This window comes from Ambystoma mexicanum, chromosome 5p (genome assembly GCF_040938575.1).
Source record: "Ambystoma mexicanum isolate Mex_15411 chromosome 5p, UKY_AmexF1_1, whole genome shotgun sequence".
Lineage (NCBI taxonomy): Eukaryota > Metazoa > Chordata > Amphibia > Caudata > Ambystomatidae > Ambystoma > Ambystoma mexicanum.
In genome coordinates, this window is record NC_090930.1 from 1,095,447,595 (window position 1) to 1,095,460,298 (window position 12,704).

Genomic DNA, 12,704 nt, shown 5'->3' on the forward strand with positions numbered 1-12,704 from the left:
AGCCTTTGACTCATGGCTCAATGCATCTCTGGCTCGACTCACTCCCCTGTGCAAACCATCATCCCGCCTTGGCCCTTTTCCCAGATGGTTCACTCCTGAGTTAAAAACCACTAAACGTCATTACAAATACCTTGAACGCAATTGGCGGAAAGAAAAAACCCAAGAGAGCAAGGCCACCTTGGCCCGACAATTGTATCAGTACAAGGCCGAAATCCGGAAAGCAAAAAAAGCCCACTACAACACCCGAATCCTAAACTCCAAAAACCCAAGCAAAGAACTCCACAAAATCATCTCAGAATTCACCAATCCAGCTTGTAATACAACCATCCCGACCCCGTCACAATCACTGTGTGATTCACTCTCCCTCCACTTTTACACCACGGCTATTGAAAGGACTAAAACTCTAAACACCAAATTGGCTCTCCTACAACCGACTGACACTCCGCCGCCCGCACCGGTCAGCCCCTCACCTGCGACCTCAACGCAACCAACGTTCGAATCCTTTAGTCCATTATCACCAGAGCAATTTCTCAAACTTCTATCTGCCCGCAAACCATCTGGATCACCACTAGACCCTTGCCCAGCCAAAACTCTTAAAGGAATTTTTGCCTCCACCTGCGCAGGGGAGCACGCAAGATCTATCATAAACGACTCCCTTTCCTCCGGCATATTTCCCGAGGCATTCAAAATGGTATACGTCAAACCTCTAATAAAAAAATCTTCGCTCGACCCTCTCGAGGTCAAAAACTACCGCCCAATCTCAAACACCAGGTTCCTTGCCAAACTCATTGACCGAACCGTCTACTCCCAACTAAATGCCTTTGTCGAAGCCAATAACCTCCTAGACCCTGCTCAATCAGGTTTCAGATCACGTCACGGAACCGAAACCACCCTTACGTCGATCTGGGACGACCTCAAAATGACAGCAGACGCCGCAGGATGCGCAGCACTAATCCTCCTTGACCTATCCGCTGCTTTTGACACGATCAATCACTCAATCCTCCTAGACCGCCTACACTCCCTAGGAATCCGTGGAACCGCTCTTAAATGGATAGCCTCTTTCCTCAAAGACAGGCACCAAATAACTACACTCTCCGGCTTTACCTCCCAAGCTCGACCAGTCGACACGGGAGTCCCTCAAGGAGCATGTCTATCTGCCCTGCTGTTCAATCTCTACCTGATCACCCTCCCGCCAATAATTCGCTCACACAACATCATATGTTACAACTACGCCGACGGCACCCAACTAATCCTAAAATTCCTGAACTCGAAACCCAACTCCCGACCCGACCTGGCAGCCTGCCTCCTTAACATTGACCGCTGGATGACCCAAAGCCACCTCCTGCTAAACCCCGCCAAAACCGAAATCATGGTGTGCGGCAACTCCGATCTTCTTCCGCACCCTCTTCCCTGGCCACCCGCCATGGGCAACTCACCGACCCCCTCCAACACAGTGAAAAATCTTGGATGCACCCTAGACTCCGGCCTAACACTCTCGCGCCAAGTCAATAATGTCTCAAAGTCCTGCCACTACCACCTTAAAACCCTCAGGCGCATCTTTCCATACCTCTCATTTCCGAACAGAGTCTCTGCCGTCCAATCAATCGTTATATCCAGACTGGACTACGGAAACCCCCTATACCTCGGAATCCATGCCTACCAGCTGAATAAACTCCAAAGAGCACAAAACGCAGCAGCCAAAATGCTACTTGCGCTAGGTCCAAGAGACCACGTATCCCCAGCCCTCAAGACACTGCACTGGCTTCCAGTAGCCCGTAGGGTGGCTTTCAAAACCTTATGCCTCACCCATCGAGCACTGCATAAAACTGGACCTCAATATCTTCAAGAAAAACTAATACCATATCATCCCTCTCGCACCCTAAGATCAAGCTCAGCCGGCCTCCTAACTATTCCTAAGACAAACTCAATCAGGATAGGCGGAACATCATTCTCAGCCCAAGCTCCAACCCTGTGGAACTCGCTCCCACCCCACATCCGCCTAACTGAGGACTTAACCTCCTTCCGCAAACTACTGAAAACCTGGCTCTTCCCCTAAAACTAACCGGCCTCCAAACTAGCACCATCACACCGACCTATCGGGGGGAAGAATGTTGAGGGCAGATGTGTGTTGAGGGCGGATGAGTGTTGAGGGCGGATGAGTGTCGAGGGCGGATGAGTGTCGAGGGCGGATAAATGTTGAAGGCGGATGAGTGTTGAGAACGATTGAGTGTTGAGAGCGGATGAGTGTTGAGAGCGGATGAGTGTTGGGAGCGGATGAGTGTTGGGAGCGGATGAGTGCTGGGAGCGGATGAGTGCTGTGAGCGGATGAGTGTTGGGAGCGGATGAGTGCTGAGGGCGGACAATGCTGAGGGCTGACGAGTGCTGAGGGTGGACGAGTGTTGAGGGCGCTTGAGTGTTGAGGGCGGATGCGTGTTGAGGGCGAATGCGTGTTGAGGGCCCTTGAGTATTGAGGGCGGATGAGTGTGTAGGGCGGCCAGGTGTGAAGGGCACCTGGGTGTGGAGGGCGGCCGGGTGTGGAGGGCGGCCGGGTGTGGAGGGCGGCCGGGTGTGGAGGGCGGCCGGGTGTGGAGGGCGGCCGGGTGTGGAGGGCGGCCGGGTGTGGAGAGCGGCCGGGTGTAGAGAGCGGCCGGGTGTAGAGAGCGGCCTGGTGTGGAGGGCGGCCTGGTGTGGAGGGCGGCCGGGTATGGAGGGCGGCCGGGTGTAGTGAGTGAAGACATGTGTGGAGAGAAGACGTGTGTGGAGAGAAGACGTGTATGGAGAGAAGACGTGTGTGGAGAGGGAAAACGTGCCTGGCGAGAGGACGTGTTGTGGCGAGAGGACGCGTAGTGATGAAAGGACGCGTAGTGACGAGAGGACGCGTTGTGACGAGAGGACGCGTGTGGCGAGAGGACGTGTGTGGCGAGAGGACGCGTGTGGCGAGAGGACGCGTGTGGCGAGAAGACGCGTGTGGCAAGAGGACGCGTGTGGCGAGAGGACGTGTGTGGCGAGAAGACATGTGTGGCGAGAGGACATGTGTGGCGAGAGGTCATGTGTGGCGAGAGGACATCGGTGGCGAGAGGACGTGGGTGACGAGAGGACATGTGGTGGCAAAAGGACGTGTTGTGGCAAAAGGACGTGTCGTGGCGAGAGGACGTGTCGTGGCGAGAGGACGTGTCGTGGCGAGAGGACATGTGTGGCGTGAGCACATGTGTAGCGAGAGGACGTGTGTGGCGAGAGGACGTGTGGAGGGCCGACGAATGTGCACAACGGACAAATTGCTTAACTGCATGACGTCCATATTATACCTAGAATGCATGGATCCTTAAAAGATCATACCTCATATCACACCCCACGCTTACTCTCTCCTTACACCACCACCCAACTAGAACACAGAGATACTATGACACCATTCGGTATAACTGTTCTCATATCAACATCTGACGCCGCTCACTCCACATCACTCTATGGAATCACTGCTGGTCTCGCACCCCCAGCCATGCGTTCTCCTCAGGCCTTACGCTGCCACTCTCGGTCTGGATAATTCCTGCCAGATTCGAACACATACTCCTGACCTCTCAGCCACCACACCTACCGCTATGAAGCAGCTTCCACAGGTATTTTCGCACCAGCTGCACACATACCAGTTGCGCACTCGCACCTTTTGGACCCTCTCTCCTCCCTCTACTGACAAGAACTTCGGTTCCCAAGGGCGTTCAACCTACCAGCGCCTTCAGACCATACCAATGGTATATAAGGCGCTATATAAGTGCAAAATAACATAACATAACATAACATTTCAGAGGCTCCATGCTTCTTGTTTGTACACTACATTTTTAACACCAGTCCCTGCAAATAGGGTGGATCAAATGCGAGAAAACTATAGGACTTGCATTCAGTTGCACATCACCTGCAAATGTTGTCATGTAGTTTCAATGAAAGTGCATCCTTGTACGTTGAACATGAAGAAAATGAAAACTTAGTGAATGTAATATAAGCTAAACCTCAGTTCAACTTGCGAGGGAAGCACATGGCAAAGGGGAGGCTTTTGATCCCAGAGGATTAGCTCAGCCATCTGGAGAAAAACTGAACTATTTATCTTTCATCAAAAAAATACTTTATTCCCAGCACTCCAAAGCGGTCCCATGCTCGGGACCTCGGATTAAAGGGCTACATTCACCCTCATTTAAGAGCAATACTCCGAACAATACATATTTTGCATTCCAAAAAATTGAAAATATGGTCTACTGAACTGATAAGACTGGAGGTGGCCACATGATGAAGAGGCTTTCAAAGAAAATTCAATGCACTTCACGTTTCAACCCTGAACTCTGCCTACCTATGAAATTCACCATCAGGAGTTAATGGAAGGCTTCACAAAGGGATCCGTCAGCCACTCACATTAATCATTAGCTTCACAAAGGGCCCGTGAGAGTTGCTCACATGATTCATTATGAGGACACAGGTTTTTATGTCCAGAGTAAAAAAGAAATAAAGTTGACAATTTAAATTACATTTGGTGGTGAAAAGATATTTTGGCTCTGACTTTCCAATGCAGAAGGTTAGAACAAAAGTGACAAGTTTTCGTGAGCATTCCCCTACAAAATGAGACAAATGTGATATATTTAAGAATTCATAAATTGCATAAACATGAATAATTCAGTCATAATTAAACTCACAAACTTAAGCCAAATTTGCCTTAATTTTGGGGTGGTTACGGGAATCAAAAAATGCATATTTCATTGATGGGAAAACTCCTACTGGAAGAAAATATAATTATGAGTGCCAAATTGTCCATGACCACCCTGACACATGTTCAGACTTAGTAAAAGAAAGGGTGTATTATCTGGTATTGTCAACTTGTTAGGTCAGCCAATGGAATTATTTGACCAACCAGAAATTGGCATGAGCCAGTCCAACCTTGGCAAAGGAAAGCAGGTCTGGTAAGAGCTGCAGGACAGTGACACGCAGAGGGGTCATCTTTGGAGCCCAGCACCACACAGAGAAACGCTTCCACTTACGGCCACAGCATGTCAATGAAGAGGCCCTGGCCTTGGCCAGGAGGTCCTTACAATCCACAAGTAAAGCATAATGTCCAAACTCTAGGGCTACAGGAGCCAGGCCTTGAGGTTCAGCGAAGCTGGGTCATGGTGCAGATTCGCTCCTGCCTCGCTGGACAGAAGGTCTGGAAGTAGTGGCAGCTTGATGGACCGAACCGCTGACAGACGTAGCAGGTCTGGATACCATATATGTTGCAGCCACGCCAGAGCGACGAGTATCATCCTGCAGGGACACTGAGTGCGTTGATCACTCGTAGCAGGAGTGGGAATGACGGAAAGCATTTAGGAAGAGTTCTTGCCACAGGAACGAGAATGCATTCCCCAGGCTCCTCTGCTTTGGGAACCTCCTGGCAAACGTCTGACACTTGGAATTCTTGCTTCCATTGTATGGGGATGTGGAAGTAGGTGTCCTCCAGGTACAGAGACTCCAGGAAGTCCCCTTCCTCCAGTTGGCCAAGCACGTGCTCTGGCGTGCTCATCCTGTACTTCTGGGACTTCATGTACTTGTTGAGGCGTCAAAGGTCCAGGGTGGGTCTCCACCCTCCTGTCTTCTGGGGAAGGGGTTCTAGTACCCCCTTTTTTGACATGGCCTGGACCTCCTGCAGCAGCTGCGCCACATGCTGTTCTTGTCGAGCTACAGGGGGAATACGAGGACACCTGCATTGGAACTCCAAAGTGTGTCCCTGTCCGAGAGCATCCAGCACCCATCTGTCAGTGGTGATGGTCTCCACAGGCTGACAAACCTCACCAGCCGTCCTCCCACCGGGGTGCATGATTGGGGACCAGAGTCCACAGCAGATTAAGGCCTGTTTAGGTGCTGGGGCCCTGCGGGTAGCGCTGGCGCTGTCCTTCACTGTTGTATGCCTGTGAGCAGCCTCTGTACACCTCCTGCATCGTGGAGCAGGAAGGCTGCCGATAATGGACGATGTAGCCCTTGGAGAGCCTGCCTGGTTTTCCCCTTGAGGGACTAAAGGAAAACAACCAACGTTGCTGCAGGGTGTCCAGCAAACATCCCATCTCTGTGTTAGTCTTGAGGCTTTGAAGAGACTCGTCGACCACCTTGCCAAACAGGTTTTCCCTGTCTGAACGTCGGGCCTGAAGTTGGTGGCTTTCAGCCATCCCTGCCGATGAACAGACGGAATCCGGTGTCTGTGATATCCACCGCCACTGTGACCGCATGGTCAAAGGCCACCTCTCACTCCTGGAACAGTTCAAGAGATTCTGCCTTCTTGTCAGGTAGGAAGTCAAGACTAGGGCCCAGTTTATACCAGAGCGTAACTTAACAAAATGGCCAGTGCATTAGCAGCCTTAATTGAGCTGGCAGCAGTATAGATAATCCTCTTCCCCATTGCGTCCAACTTGTTCCCCTCCAGGTCAGGGGGGTACCATGGATGCGGATGAAGGATTTGCAGAACGTTTCCTGGCCGCGGCTGAGACCACAGAGTCAGGTGAAGGCTAGGACCAAAGGCACCTTGGGGCCGAGTCTCGCACTCTGTATTTCTACTCAAGCTTGCCCCGCTTGGGTTTGGTGGTGCTCAGATTCTTCAACAGAGTTAGGCCTTAGTGCCAGATATTGTCCAACAAAGGAACGGACATGATGGTCCTCCACGAGGACTTGCGATGTGATATAGGAACCCTTTCTTTTTCGTCTCCTCAGGAACCAGTTGATAAAGTTTGGAGGCACTGGACATCATTGAACGGAAGGAGTCGACATCATCCGTTGGAGATGTCTTGTGCGGGTTATCCCCGCCTGCTGGCTCCCCGTCCGAAGTCGTCGGTGTCCGTCACCGTTGCCTCCATATCCGTATCTGTGTGAGTGTCAGGATCCCCTGATGGGTTCTAATCTCGAGGTGGAGGAGGCAGTAGTGTCGGTTGGCACCTTGGACCAGCAGGGCCCTTGACTTGTGTTTGCACCTAAAAGGACCTCCAGAAAGCGGTCTGAGAGTTTCCAGACCGAGTAGGGCCTGGTGTAGGGAGCAGTCTTTGCTGAATTTCTGATACCAGCATGTGCAGTGTGGTCAGAATGTCCAACAAATCATCCCTGGGTTGAGGTGTAGGAGGGGGAGGCTCTGGGCTTCTGGAGATATAGGCGATGGTGTTCACCCCACGGCGAATCATCTTCCAACAAGTGTCCCTGGCCTCGGGCAGGTTGGCACACTAAACGGAGCTAGTATAAACATGCCCTGGCACACTGGGTTCAGCTCCTTGTCCTGTACCTTTCCTAGGGATCGTTGAAGCCCTACTCCCTCCACTCTCCTGAGACTTCTGTGTTTAGGGGGATGATGACCCTTCTTGGCGGTCTTTGCCAAAGCCATGGCAGTTACCTCACGCCGTGCCAGTAAGGACACCCGCGGACATGACTTGATGTGACTGTGAGAACCACCTTTGTGGTCTGCCCTCCTTTTGAAGTAGTGACCGCCGACGGGAGGCAACAGAAGCCGTCCATGTGGCCACTGATGAGGATGTTGCTGATGGCGTTGTCTTGGCTGGTTGAGATGTCGATGGAGGCAGAGAAGAGCGCACCTTGAATTTCTACTTCACCATCTTGTCTGCCGATGGCAAGCAGAGTTTCAAAGGGGTCAAGGACTTTTTGAGTGTGCGACCCTCGCCGGCAGGCTCACAGTGGATATGGTTGGTGATGGCGCCCTTGCCCTTCCAGAGCCGGGACCCACAACAGCGGTGAATCCAGTGGGATGCGTGGCATGCAGCATTGCCTTCTTTTGTACCCCCGGAGCTGGGGGTCCTAAAAGGATCAGAACCTCTTATCTGAGGGAGTTAAATCATAGCACCGACCAGTCCTGGAGGAAGCATGACCATGCCCATGGGCCAGTCAGAGGCCTTAGCCGATTTTAACTATGCCTCCAGCCTGCTGAAGCGGTCCTTCCTGGTCTTTTTTTGAAAACCACAGCAGACCAGGCATCCCTCCTCGTCATGGTCCGGATGCAGGCATTAAAGACTATTGCGGTGTCAATCCTCCATGAAACTGTTTGTTACTCCACATTTCGCACAGAGTTTGAAGAAGCATCTCTTCTCCTCGGGCATGGTGAAAAGGTGCAAAGTAGGCCCAAAATGTGATCCTCAATGTAGTTTGATCTTCCCATTGCAGGTAGTCTATCTTCGATCGAACAATAAATCCAAAAATCGATCAAAACTTTCAAAATGTTATTAAAAATAAATAAAATTAGGAAAAAAGCTTTGAGAGCACTAAGAGGACTCCCAACATTGAGGCATGCCATAGGAATCTGAATATGGCCACCAAGGGTGGAGCTTAGGGAGAGGACTGTCACTGGATGGGTGCAGTATGACCCAGAGGACAGTGATTGGTTTAGAGGAGAAGAACAAGTTACTTTCTTACCTGGTAACGTTCTTTCGATGGGATGGTCCGACGACGTATTCCATATCTATGACATGTAATCACCACAGCTGTGCTGCTTCGGAAACTCTTTTCGGCGTCTGCGTCCTGCGTCGATGCGCCGTCGTTGAGGGCCTCCTCCGACGTCATCCGATGTGATAAGTAGGACGCACGACGCCCGTAGCCTCAGTTGTAGTTTTTTCCCCCAAAACGTGTGACACTAGTCAACTGCCAGTCAGACACAAAGCCTTGCGGAACGCAAGCTGCAATCGCAAAAGAAATTCTGCAGCGGGGAAGGCAGGGCGGGAGCGATATGGAATACGTCGTCGGACCATCCCATCGAAAGAACGTTACCAGGTAAGAAAGTAACTTGTTCTTCGAGGGGATTGGGTCCTCCGACGTATTCCATATCAATGACAGACTCCCAAAGCAGTACCAGAGCAAGGAGGAGGGAAAGAATTTAGAATCAAAATTTAGAATAGCCAATCAAATAGCAGAGCAAAGGACCGCCTTGCCAAAGGCCAGATCCTGTTCTCGGATGGAATCGAGGGAATAGTGACGTACAAATGTATGTACTGAAGCCCAGGTGGCTGCATCACAGATGTTGCGAATAGGAACACCCCTCTGCAGGGCAGTAGACGCAGCCATACCTCTGTTAGAATGGGCCCGCAAGCCAGCCGGTGGGTCCTTACCCGCCAAGCGGTAGCACTCCGAGATAGCCAAAATAATCCAGCGAGACAAAGTCTGTTTCGTCACAGCTTGCCCCAAACGCTTTCCAGCGTAACCAATAAAGAGTTGATCGTCCACTCTGAGCCGGGACATGCGTGAAACATAAAAGCTTAAAGCTCTCCTAGGATCAAGCCTATGGAGCCTCTCCTCTTCCTTACCAGGATGCGGAGGAGGATAGAATGCCGGAAGAACAACCTTCTGGGCCAAATGAAATTCCGTCACTACCTTCGGAAGAAAAGAAGGACGAACTCTAAGGACAACCCTGTCCTTGTGAAATACAGTGAAAGGTGGCTTAACTGAAAGTGCCTGTAACTCACTCACTCTGCGAGCAGAAGTAACCGCAACTAAAAACACAGTTTTCAGAGTTAACAGCCTCAAAGGACAAGAATGTAAAGGCTCAAACGGAGCACCCATAAGAAACTTAAGAACAAGGTTTAAATCCCAACCGGGCACCAGGAAAGGTGACGGAGGGAACACATTAGTGAGCCCTTTCAGAAACTGTGAAATTAAAGGGATTTTAAAGTAAGAACACTCTTCAGACGAGCGCTTAAAGATGGACAGCGCCGCCAGGTAACCTTTAATGGTACCCACTTGCAAGCCCCTGTGGGCAAAAGAAAGTAAAAAGGACAGAACCACGGGGATGTCACATGCAAAAGGATCCACATTCTGAACTCTGCACCAGTCGCAGAACTTACGCCAATGGCAACGGTACAGAGACTTTGTTGCTGGCCTTCGGGCCGAAAGCAACACCTCCATCACGTCTTCAGGGAGGTCCCAATCCCTATACCTCAACCTTTCAGAAGCCAAGCGTGAAGGTTGAGGGATCTGACCTCTGGATGGAGAACCTGACCCCACTCCCATGAGAGCAGATCGTCTCGGTAGGGAAGACGACGCGGAGGGCAGATGGACAAGTCGAGAAGGTCCGGGTACCACGTCCTCCGAGCCCACGCCGGAGCAATGAGGAACCTCCACAGCACTTGCGGGATGACAGGGACTGGAGGAAACGCATACAGCAGAGGGAATGACCACTCCACCACGGACGCGTCTCCTAAGGCTCCTTTTGGAGGAAATTCCCGTGAGCAAAACCTTTCGCACTTCCGGTTGACACTGGAGGCGAAGAGATCCACTTGAGGGGTCCCCCAAAGGGCGAAGATCTCCAGGAGAATCTCCTGAGCCAACTCCCACTCGTGAGAGATCGTGCTCTGCCTGCTCAGAGTGTCCGCCGTCACGTTTTCGTCTCCGGCCAGATGAACTGCCGAGATCGAAACTTCCTGCTGGATGGCCCAGAACTCAAGCTGCATCGCCTCCCTGCACAGAGGAAGTGACCCTGCCCCCCCCCCTTTCTGTTGAGGTAGTGCATGGCCACTGTGTTGTCCGTCATGATCAGGACACTCTTTCCTCGCACAGTCGGCAGAAAAGCCTTCAGGGCAAGCCTGACGGCCCTCAGCTCCAACTGATTGATATGGAGTCTGGACTCCGACGGAGACCAACGACCGCTGACTGTCAGCCCGTTGGCATGACCTCCCCAACCTGTGAGGGATGCATCCGTCACGATCGTCACCTCCGGCCAGGGAAGCCAAAATGGAGCCCCCTTCATCAAGTTGCCTTCGACGGCCCACCACAGAAGGTTCCGGGCGACCGAGGGCGGCACCTGAACCGGGTCCGACATCCTGCCAGAGGACTGCGACCATTGCGTCTTGAGCGCCCACTGCCCCAGGGAAGTGTCGAGCACTGCTCTGATGTACTGGAGCCGCTGTGTTGGCGTCAAATGGGACTTCTTTAAATTGAGGGAGAAGCCCAGCCTGTGAAGGGAGTGGCAGGTGACGGACAGATGATCCAGGACTTGCTCGGGAGAGCTCCCCCTGATCAACCAATCGTCCAGGTAGGGGTAGACGTGAATCCCCCCCTTGCCTGAGATGCGCTGCCACCACCACCATGAGCTTGGTGAAAACCCTCGGGGCGGAGGTCAATCCGAACGGCAGGACCCGAAACTGAAAGTGCGAGTCGCCAACCGCGAACCTCAGGTACTTCTTGTGCTTGGGATGGATCGGCACATGGAAGTAAGCATCCTTGAGGTCGAGCGACACCAGCCAGTCCTGAAGCTGAAGGGCCTGGAGGACTTGAGAGAGAGTAACCATCTTGAACTTGTCCTTCCTGAGGAGTTTGTTCAAACCGCGCAAGCCCATGATGGGTCTCAATCCCCCGTCTTTCTTCGAAATAAAAAAATAAGGGGAATACCATCCCTTGTTCCTCTCCGCTACAGGCACCAGTTCTATGGCGCCTTTCTCCAGCAGGGCTTGAATTTCCGGCGCAAGGAGCGGATCCGGACTCTGCAAAGAGAGGTTCCCCGGTGGATTGTCGCGAGACCTGTGCCGAAAGGGAAGACAGTAGCCGTGGGTTATGATCTCCAGAACCCACACATCTGAAGTAATGGCTTGCCACTCTACAAGATGCTGCGCCAGCCTTCCCCCAACCAGCGAACCATGGGACATGGCCTCATGACTGAATGGGAGCGGCTGCGGCGTTACCTGAGGGCAAAGAGGCAACTGCCCGAGCGGCCTTGGCACCACGGGTACCCTGTCGTCCACCTCTGGTACCCCTGCGTTGGCCTCTTTGACTGCCAGCTCCTCTCGCTTTACTGAAGGAGTAATAGCGAAAGGAACCACCCCTCCACTGCTGTCCCCTAGGACGAAAAGGCGGAGGTTGGCGAACTGCAGCGCCCAACGACTTTGCTGCAGCTTTTGAGGTCTGCAACCTCTCAAGGCTCTCGTCAGCCTTGCTGCCAAAAAGGTGTTCACCGTCAAAGGGCATGTTGAGGAGCCGGGACTGCACATCAGGAGCAAACCCCGACTTCCGCAACCACGCAAACCTGCGTATCACGGTGCTCGCCGCCATGGACCTACTGACGCATTCAGCTAAGTCCAAACCCGACTGAACGGACTCTCACATGGCATCCTTACCATCCTAGACCATAGCATGGAAACCATCCCGTTCGTCCCCTTCGGGAATATGTTCAGCCGCTAATGCAACACAGTTCCAAAGAGTGTGTGTGAAACGAGTCAAGGCACAAATGGAGTTGGCCGCCTGAAGCGTCATACCGGCAGAAGAAAACACTTTCTTCGCCCAGCCATCAAAACGTTTGTCGTCCCTATCAGGAGGGATGGTAGGGTGCAACGCCTGCTTTGCTGGGGCCGTGGCCGCCTGCACCACCAAACTCTCCGGAGTGGGGTGCCTGGTCAAGTAGCAGGGGTCGCTAATGGCTGGACGGTATTTTCGCGACAAGGATCTGCCCACCGCCAGGAGACTCACCGGAGCAGTCCAAGCCGCCGCCACCCTTCTCTGTAAAGCCATATGGAACGGCAGTACCGGATCAGTTGGGGGACCAACATCAAGGATGTCCGTCAGATCATCCTGCACAAACTCCCCTGGGGGAGCAGACCATCCCAAGTACTCAGAAACCCTAGCCATAAGGCGCCGGTACGAGGAATCGGCATGAGAGCCAGGCTCAGGCCTACAAAACTCCACCTCCGGAGAGGTGTCCAGTCCACTGGCATCATGCAGTGACT

At 52.5% G+C, this 12,704-nt stretch overlaps 1 protein-coding gene across 1 annotated transcript in view; it reads right to left on the reverse strand.

The window, feature by feature from the left end:
* CDKAL1 (CDK5 regulatory subunit associated protein 1 like 1) overlaps nucleotides 1-12,704 on the reverse strand; it is a 3,349,023-nt gene that overhangs the window by 1,747,688 nt on the left and 1,588,631 nt on the right. The window lies entirely within an intron of this gene.